The 7,064-nt window shown below is 59.1% G+C and overlaps 1 protein-coding gene across 1 annotated transcript in view; it reads right to left on the reverse strand.

Annotated features, from left to right (window-relative positions):
* Window positions 1-7,064, reverse strand: part of MACROD1 (mono-ADP ribosylhydrolase 1) — a 142,734-nt gene that overhangs the window by 103,108 nt on the left and 32,562 nt on the right. The window lies entirely within an intron of this gene.

Below are 7,064 nucleotides of genomic sequence, written 5' to 3' on the forward strand. Positions count from 1 at the left end.
GAGCAGTGTCTGTCCTGGTCGGGTGGCTTGGGAGACCCCGGCAAGGGGTGCTCTGGGTGCGATCCTATCTCAGGTTGGCCAGAGCTGGGCCGCACTCCTTTCTGATGCAGAGAAACACTTTCTCTGACTGCCAGTGTCCTTGTCTCTGTCTCTCTGTCTCCGCCACCCCCCCAGCACACAGATACAGTCACCTCAACAGCGACTCTCTGTTTTCTCTGTGCTCCGTGCTTCCTCCCGGGACAGGTAATTGGCGCGGGGACTTCTTCTTTTCTTTTATCAGCTGATTAGCCCTAATGGTTTCCATGGCTGCTCACACGAGGCCCAGAAAAAGACATGAAAATTCTCAGAAGAGCCCTGGGAGACAGCAACCCCCACTCCCACCCCACCCCCGCTGAACGCAGAACACTCAGCACTCAGCACCCACCCCCGGCACCCTGCTCCGAGGGAAGAGGGAAAACCGGAGCTCCGGAGGGGCCAGCAACAGAAGGGCACTGACCGGGGGCCCTCGGAAGAATTCGGGTTTTCTTTCCTCCCTCTGGAACGTGAGTTGCCACCGTTGATCAACATGGCATTGCGGATTTGGTGAGCCGTGAGAGAAAGACGATAATGAAATAATGGCAGCAGATCTGGAAAGGTGGGTGGGGCGGTCCCTGGCCTCCTGCCGCCCTCCTCACCCCCCCACCCCCGGCACCCAGGGAGCCTGGGTCACCCCCTGTCAACAGGCCGCGTGTGCTGTGCCGCGGAAGAGCGATGTCAAAGCAGAGGCACTGGTCCGAGGGCAGGGAGGATGAGAAGGTGTCCAGCTCTGGGCGGTGGCGGTTTCAAAAGGCCTCAACTGCTTTGACAAAAAAACAATGGCGGGGACAGGAAGCTGAACACAGGGCTGCCAGGACAGTCCCGGGGGCCGGCCACTCGCAGCTGGTGACAACATGTGACCGGCCCCTTCGGCGAAGAGGCAGGGGTTGAAATAAGTGGACCTAACAGCCGCCTCGNCAGGGAGGGGTGGAGGCCATGGATGGCTCGCTGGAAACTAAAGCCTCCCACCCCCACCCCAAGCCCCCCTTCCCTGCTTGAATCGTTTTCTCATACGATGAGATCAGGAGAGAGATTTTTTTCCAAGCCTTAATTTCATGTCTCTGTGAAGGTCGCCCTCCCTTTGCCCTGCAGCGCCCCCCCCCGACTCAGGCCCTTTCAGGCAGCCTGGGGAGGAGCAGAGGGGGTGTGGGGATGTGGGGCATCGGCTCAGGAAGGGGGGGGCAGGGACCGAAGCCCGAGGTCCCTGCTGTTTCCGAAATGAGGTCCCCTCCCTCAAGGCACCACCCATGCCTTCTCCCGATGTCCCAGTCCTCGGCCTCCCCACGGGGCCCCCAAGTCCCTGCTGCGGCCACGCCTGGTCCCCCAGTCTCACTCGGGGTCCTCTTTTCTCCTTGTAGCACACCAGGAAGGGGTCAAATCATCCCCTTAGAGGCCAGGAAGGCATTTGGGGAACGGCAGGTGGCCATGTAGAGCGCGGGCTGGGAAGGCCTGCGGAAGGTAAACTTCCCTCCCCCCGCAGCACTCAGCAGGCCTGAGGACCCTCGGGTGTCCCGCTCTGGGGGCTCCGGTGGGGGCTCACCGTGGCCTTGCTGCAGGCGTCCCCGAGAGGACAGTGGACGCTCGCCAGCCAGGCCCTGGGGCCCGCCCTCACGTGTCCTGCCCTCAGCATCAGACACCTTGCCGGGTCCTTTCTGAGCGAGCTCCCAAGTATCTGCCTTCTCACGGCCCCCCCCAAGCCAAGCAGGGGGCCTGAAGCCAGGTCCACTCTGAAACCATGTCCCCTCCTGGTCCAGCTTCTCTGAGCTCCTCCCGGCCTCCCCCCTACCCACCCCCTAGCAGCACATGAGGATGCAGGGGCCAGACCACCCCTTCTGTCTAGAATCTCCCCTCTGTGGGCGGCCGCCCTGACCCTTGCCGCCTCTAACTAGCCAGCACACCCTTGTTGGCCTCAGCGTTGATGAGTGTATTTTGTGGCATTTATAGCAGGTTTTAAGTTAAAAAAAAAAAAAGAGAGAGAGAGCCCACGACACTTCTTTGGTTAAGTGGTTTACCCTTCGTGGTAATTAGATGTAGTGATTAGAATCTCTTTTCTATTACATGGCAATTTTCCTTTAAATTTTTCCCTAAAAAAAAAAAAAGAAGAAGAAGAAAAGAAAAAGGGAAAGAAAAGGCAAGGAAGGAGGAAAGGCAGGGCCAGGCGAGTCATTTGCATTTTGCGAATGAGGCCTCTTGTAAGCTCAGCTCAGGCGTGGGGCCCAACGTATGGAATGCTTAAGAGATTACTAAGAATAAAATCTATTAATTAGTCATACTCAATTCCGCAGACATGATGTGCATCAAAAGCTTCTTTTCTTCCCTTTTCTCCTTCCCTTTTCCTGCGGCCTCCTCGAGGAAGCCTCCATCTTCTCTACATTGGCTCCAGCTTCCTGGGCTGCCTCTGCAGTAACATGGCGGCCGTGAGGCTGACTAGAGGGCCTCCCCGCCCCGGGGCCGGGAGGCCAGGTTTGGGGACAGGAGCTGGGGCATTGGTCCCTTCTGGCTCTGAGTGACAGCTGGCAGGAGAGGGGTTAACAGCTGGGAAGATGGCAGGGGCCGGTCGGGGTGGGGGGGCAGGCTTCCCCACCCAGAGCCCAAAGCCCAGGCTTGCTTGTGCTTCCTCTCCCCCTTCGTCCTCCCCCTTAGGGATCTAGGGAGGTCCTTCCAGGAGCAGAAAGTGATGAGGGGTCAGGAAGCGTTTCCGGAGAGGCGGAGGGAAGGCGTGTTTTGTAAATCCACAGCCTCTGTTTCCCCTTCCGCAAAGTATACGGTGGACTGAGGCAGGAGTCTAGCTGGCTACACCCAGAAAAGCTGGGTGCTCCAGAGGTCAAGTAAGGGCACCTCCCTTCCACTGATTCTGGAAGGTTCTAGTTGGTCCAGTGCAGGTGACAGAGGCCCAGAGCCGGAGGGACAGGCCAGGTGAGGGTCCCTGCAGCATCTGAGGAGGCTGATGGGCCTGGAGAAGGGCTGGGCAGCGAGCCCAGGGCGCACCTGAGCCTCCCTCCACCTGCCTGGAGCCCAGAAAGGAGGAAAGGACACCCCCCTCACCACCACCACCACCAATGGCAGCTCAAGTCCCAAAGCCAACCTACTCCCTTCTAGAAATCTGCTTCCTGCGGAACATGCCAGGGAGGAGGACGGGGCTTCTGAGCCTCACACTTATGAAAAATACAACAAGGAAAATTGGATGCGGCAGACAGGGAGCAAGGGAGCCGGGAAGGCAACCAAGAGAGAGCTGGGGCGTTCGCTGGAAGGAGGGGCCTCGGGGGGAACAGGGGCCTGTGTCCCCAAGGCCTAGACCTTGCTCTTGGGGCCAGGAACACAGCCAGGCTCAGCTGCGGGCATCCCTGCATCCGTGTCCCCTCGCGGCGCTCTGATCAGTGCAGGTGATGGGTGGAGACCGCACGCTGGATCGGCGCCAGAGCGAGTGCTAACAAGCAATTCACAGCCCTGCGCAGGCCTTCCGGAATCCAGACAGAGGAGGCATCTTTTTTCTTAAGGAGGGATAAAAAGGCTCAAAAATGCAAATCATTACCGTTTACAACCAAGCGAGCCTGCTAAATTGATTAGAAGAGATTAAACTCCTTGGAGGTGAAGGGAAAGGGGGATTTTTCGCATTTTCTGAACCTGCCCCCGGTGGCCCTGTGCAAAGCGGGGATTTTCCAGCCCAACTGGCGGGTTGCCCCCGCGTAGCCCCAGGAGGAGCCGGGCGTCCGCGGCGGCCGGCGCCACGCGGTCCAGGGTGCTCAGAAGCGCGCGGCATTGGACAGAGCCTGGGCTCCAGCACTGTTCTGCCTCCGTCCAGCGCCTCGTGCTGGGGCCTCTGGGACGGGGTGGGTTCCGTGACCGTGACCTACTCAGGTCATTCAGAAACCGTCCCAGCCCCCATTAGAGGCTCTGGCCCTGCCCTTCAGATTCCGTTTGCCTTCACGTGTGAAAAGCAAGGTGAAGTGGCTGGTCTAGTTTCTTAGAGAGTTAAGACTCTACAGCCCTGAGCTTTTCTGCTTTCTTCCTGTCCCAGGGCGGGTCTGTGATTCATTGGGTGCTGCCAGTGAGCGCAGAGCAGGGCCAGTCATAAAGGGAACGCTGAAGGTCAGGGAGGAGAAACTCTGGGCCAGCAAAGGAATCCGATAGTGAGCTCTCTGTCCCTCGGAGCATTCAAGCACACGATGGGGGCTGTGGCAGATATTTTCCTGCCTAAGCCAAGAGCCTGGTTCTTTGACTAGAAGATCCTGGTTTCTCCCCTCACTTTATCATATCCCAGGACCCTGTAAGGAAGGTATCAAGAGATGTTGACTGTGCTGCTCAAAACGACCAGTGTCCCCTGAAAAACCCCAGGTCAGGGCCATCCCACAATCAGGCGGCCCAGCCCTGTCAAACAGCCGCTGCGGCCACCAGAGACGCTGCCAAGTTGCTGTTCTCAGTACCCAAGAGGCACCGGGAGAGGAAGTGCACACCCGCGCACTCCATCTCAGAGCCTGGATCTGGGGGCTGGAGGGGGACCCACCCCTGCGGCGGGTCCCAGGCTGCTCTCGATGCCAGGGCCCTTGCCCTGCTGAGCTCCCTCTGCTGTCCCACTGCGCGCTCTCCTCCCCACTCGGCGCACTCGGCGCTGCCGGCTCCATCCATCCATCGGTCCCAGCCAGGTTGACGGCTGCCTGGGGCATTTTTCACTCTGTTTTTAAGCATTTACCATTTCTTTTGAAATGGTCCAAGTAGTTGCCTGAAATATCCGCGCTCTCGCTGCTTTAGAAACACTCACAAAAAGATTCCCTTGGCTCTTGAGCACCCCCTCCCNTTGCTGGGGTCCGGCCCAGTGTCTCGCTGTTGGCAGACGGCAGGTGTGCCTGAGACCCCCGATGCTGCAGGGGCAAAGCCAGGCTCTTTCTCCTCCGTGTCGCCCCTGAAGACATGGTGCACCAGGAAGACCTTCAATCTGGGTGCAGCTCCCACCCTGCTCCCCGCTGGGGAGCCTGGAAGGCCCCGGGGGGGCTTTTTTTGAGACCGCTGTCACTGCCCCCTCCCGCTCTGTTACTGAAATGCCCGGCTTATGCTGGGAGGGCAGTCTGGGCATGCAAAGGGCACCTGGTTCCCTGGGGGGTCTGCCCAGGTACCCACCTCCTAGGAAAGCTAGCCCCTAAGGCACTGTGGCCACCACGGTGCTCTGGCCGTTCTTTCCCACACCTACCCACGCCGTACCCACCCACCACCTGAAAACCCAAAAGGCCAAGTCTGGGGAGTCTTTGCAGGAAGGTCCTTACTGCCACCACCCCTAAATCTGTTTTAGACAGACCCTCAGGGTCAGTGGCCGCTCTGACAAGATGCCAGGACCCCGTGGCCCTCTGTGCCGGGTCACCGAGGCCCAGCACAGCGCCTGGCACACAGGGGTGCTCCGTCTTCCCTCCCCGATCCTCCCTTCCCTTCTTGTCCCCCCTGCTCTCGGGATCCGGTCAAAGGGCCCAAGCGGATGTGTTGGCAATGGCTTCCCTCCCATCCTGTCCCTGCGTCGCCGGCAGCCAGCACGGGGAGGGGCTCCTCGAAGCGCTTTTCCCTCCGCCCCTTGGCCCCACCGATCCCCAGCTGTGAGCCTGAGCAGGAGATCCAGCCATTTGGTGAGATCTAGCAGCCAGCGGAGTGACTCAGTTTCCCCTCTGCCAGCGGAGCCTCAGGTGGGTGATGAAGAGGGCAGAGAACCGGGTGCTGTCTCACCTTGTCTGATGCTCCCACCCAGAAGCCCCGCACGCCGAGCCACCCGGCTGCAGGAACTAACCGGGCTGTCTCCTCCAGACAGAAAACCCAAAGCGACGGGAGCCAAGAGTCAGAGCTGCAGCAGACTCGGGGCCGCCACTCGCCCGTCTCCCTGGAGCCGGGCCGTCCGGGGTGCCTCTCACCCACGCCATGCAGGGTACCTGTTCGCAGAGTGTCCTACCCACCTCTGGACGGCCCGGTTTTCGAAGGGTCCTGGGCACCCAGAAGGCGGACATGAAACCCTGAAACTGGCCTTCAGTGGTTTTTTTTTTTTCTCTTTTTTTTTTGTACCCGACCCAGCTGAGAAACCCACCCTGGTGTCCAGGGCCCAGCGCCAGGCTGCACCACAGGGGGGATTCTTGGGAGGGAGGGCCCTAGTGCCTTCCAGCTCGTAAAGAGATGCTAAGAGCCGTGGGGAGGAAGCCAAATAGCCCAGCGCTGGCGGTTCGTCATCGGCGAGGGACAGAGATGGTGTTGAAGGGTGGGGGAGGCTGCGGGGCTGTGAACACGCGAGCCGCAGACACAGCAGAGCCGCACGGTTCGGCTGGCTGGGGCGGCCGCCTGCTAATTACGAATGTCACCAGGCAGGTGCGAACAGGGGGGTAAAGGGAGAGAGTAAACTCAAAGAAAACCCTGCACACAAGCACTGCACAGTGAATGTTTTTTAAGAGCCTCCAACAGCAATTCCCTTTCCTGATGTTAAAAGGTTCTTTGTATCTCATTTGCTATTGTAACGATTTCTGGAGCCACCCGGCGCTGCTTCGCTCGGTGGGCTCCGTTTCCAGCCGTCTGAGGAGGAGGAGGAGGAGGCCAGGGAGGACGGAGCGGGTCCCTCTGCTCCAGAAGGAGGGGTCCCCGGCCACAGGGAGCCCGTGGCCAGGGTCCCTTCCACCTTCCCAGTGGTGGCCTCGCTTCCCGTGGAACCCCAGCCTTCCTCACCTGCTAGATCAGCCCTGTGAGGTCACCTGGCCACCCGCTCCGTGTCCTCCCTCTTTCTCTCTGAAGGGTACAGCAATCTTAGGGGANCAACAACACAAACCAAAGTGCACTGCGAACCGCCCTTTGGCCTCCTTGTAGGTGCCTTGAAACTTCAATGTTGAGATGAATGTGATTAACTATTTGGTCCTTTTTTCTGTTCGTCTGTTTTCATATAAAACGTCCAAGTCCACTTTCCTTGTCCTTTCTTGAAATAAATAGAAAGATTTAACTTTTACAGTCATCTCGGCTGCTGACTCGGCTTGGGG

This window comes from Crocuta crocuta, unplaced genomic scaffold, assembly GCF_008692635.1.
Source record: "Crocuta crocuta isolate KB4526 unplaced genomic scaffold, BGI_CrCroc_1.0 scaffold53, whole genome shotgun sequence".
NCBI lineage: Eukaryota > Metazoa > Chordata > Mammalia > Carnivora > Hyaenidae > Crocuta > Crocuta crocuta.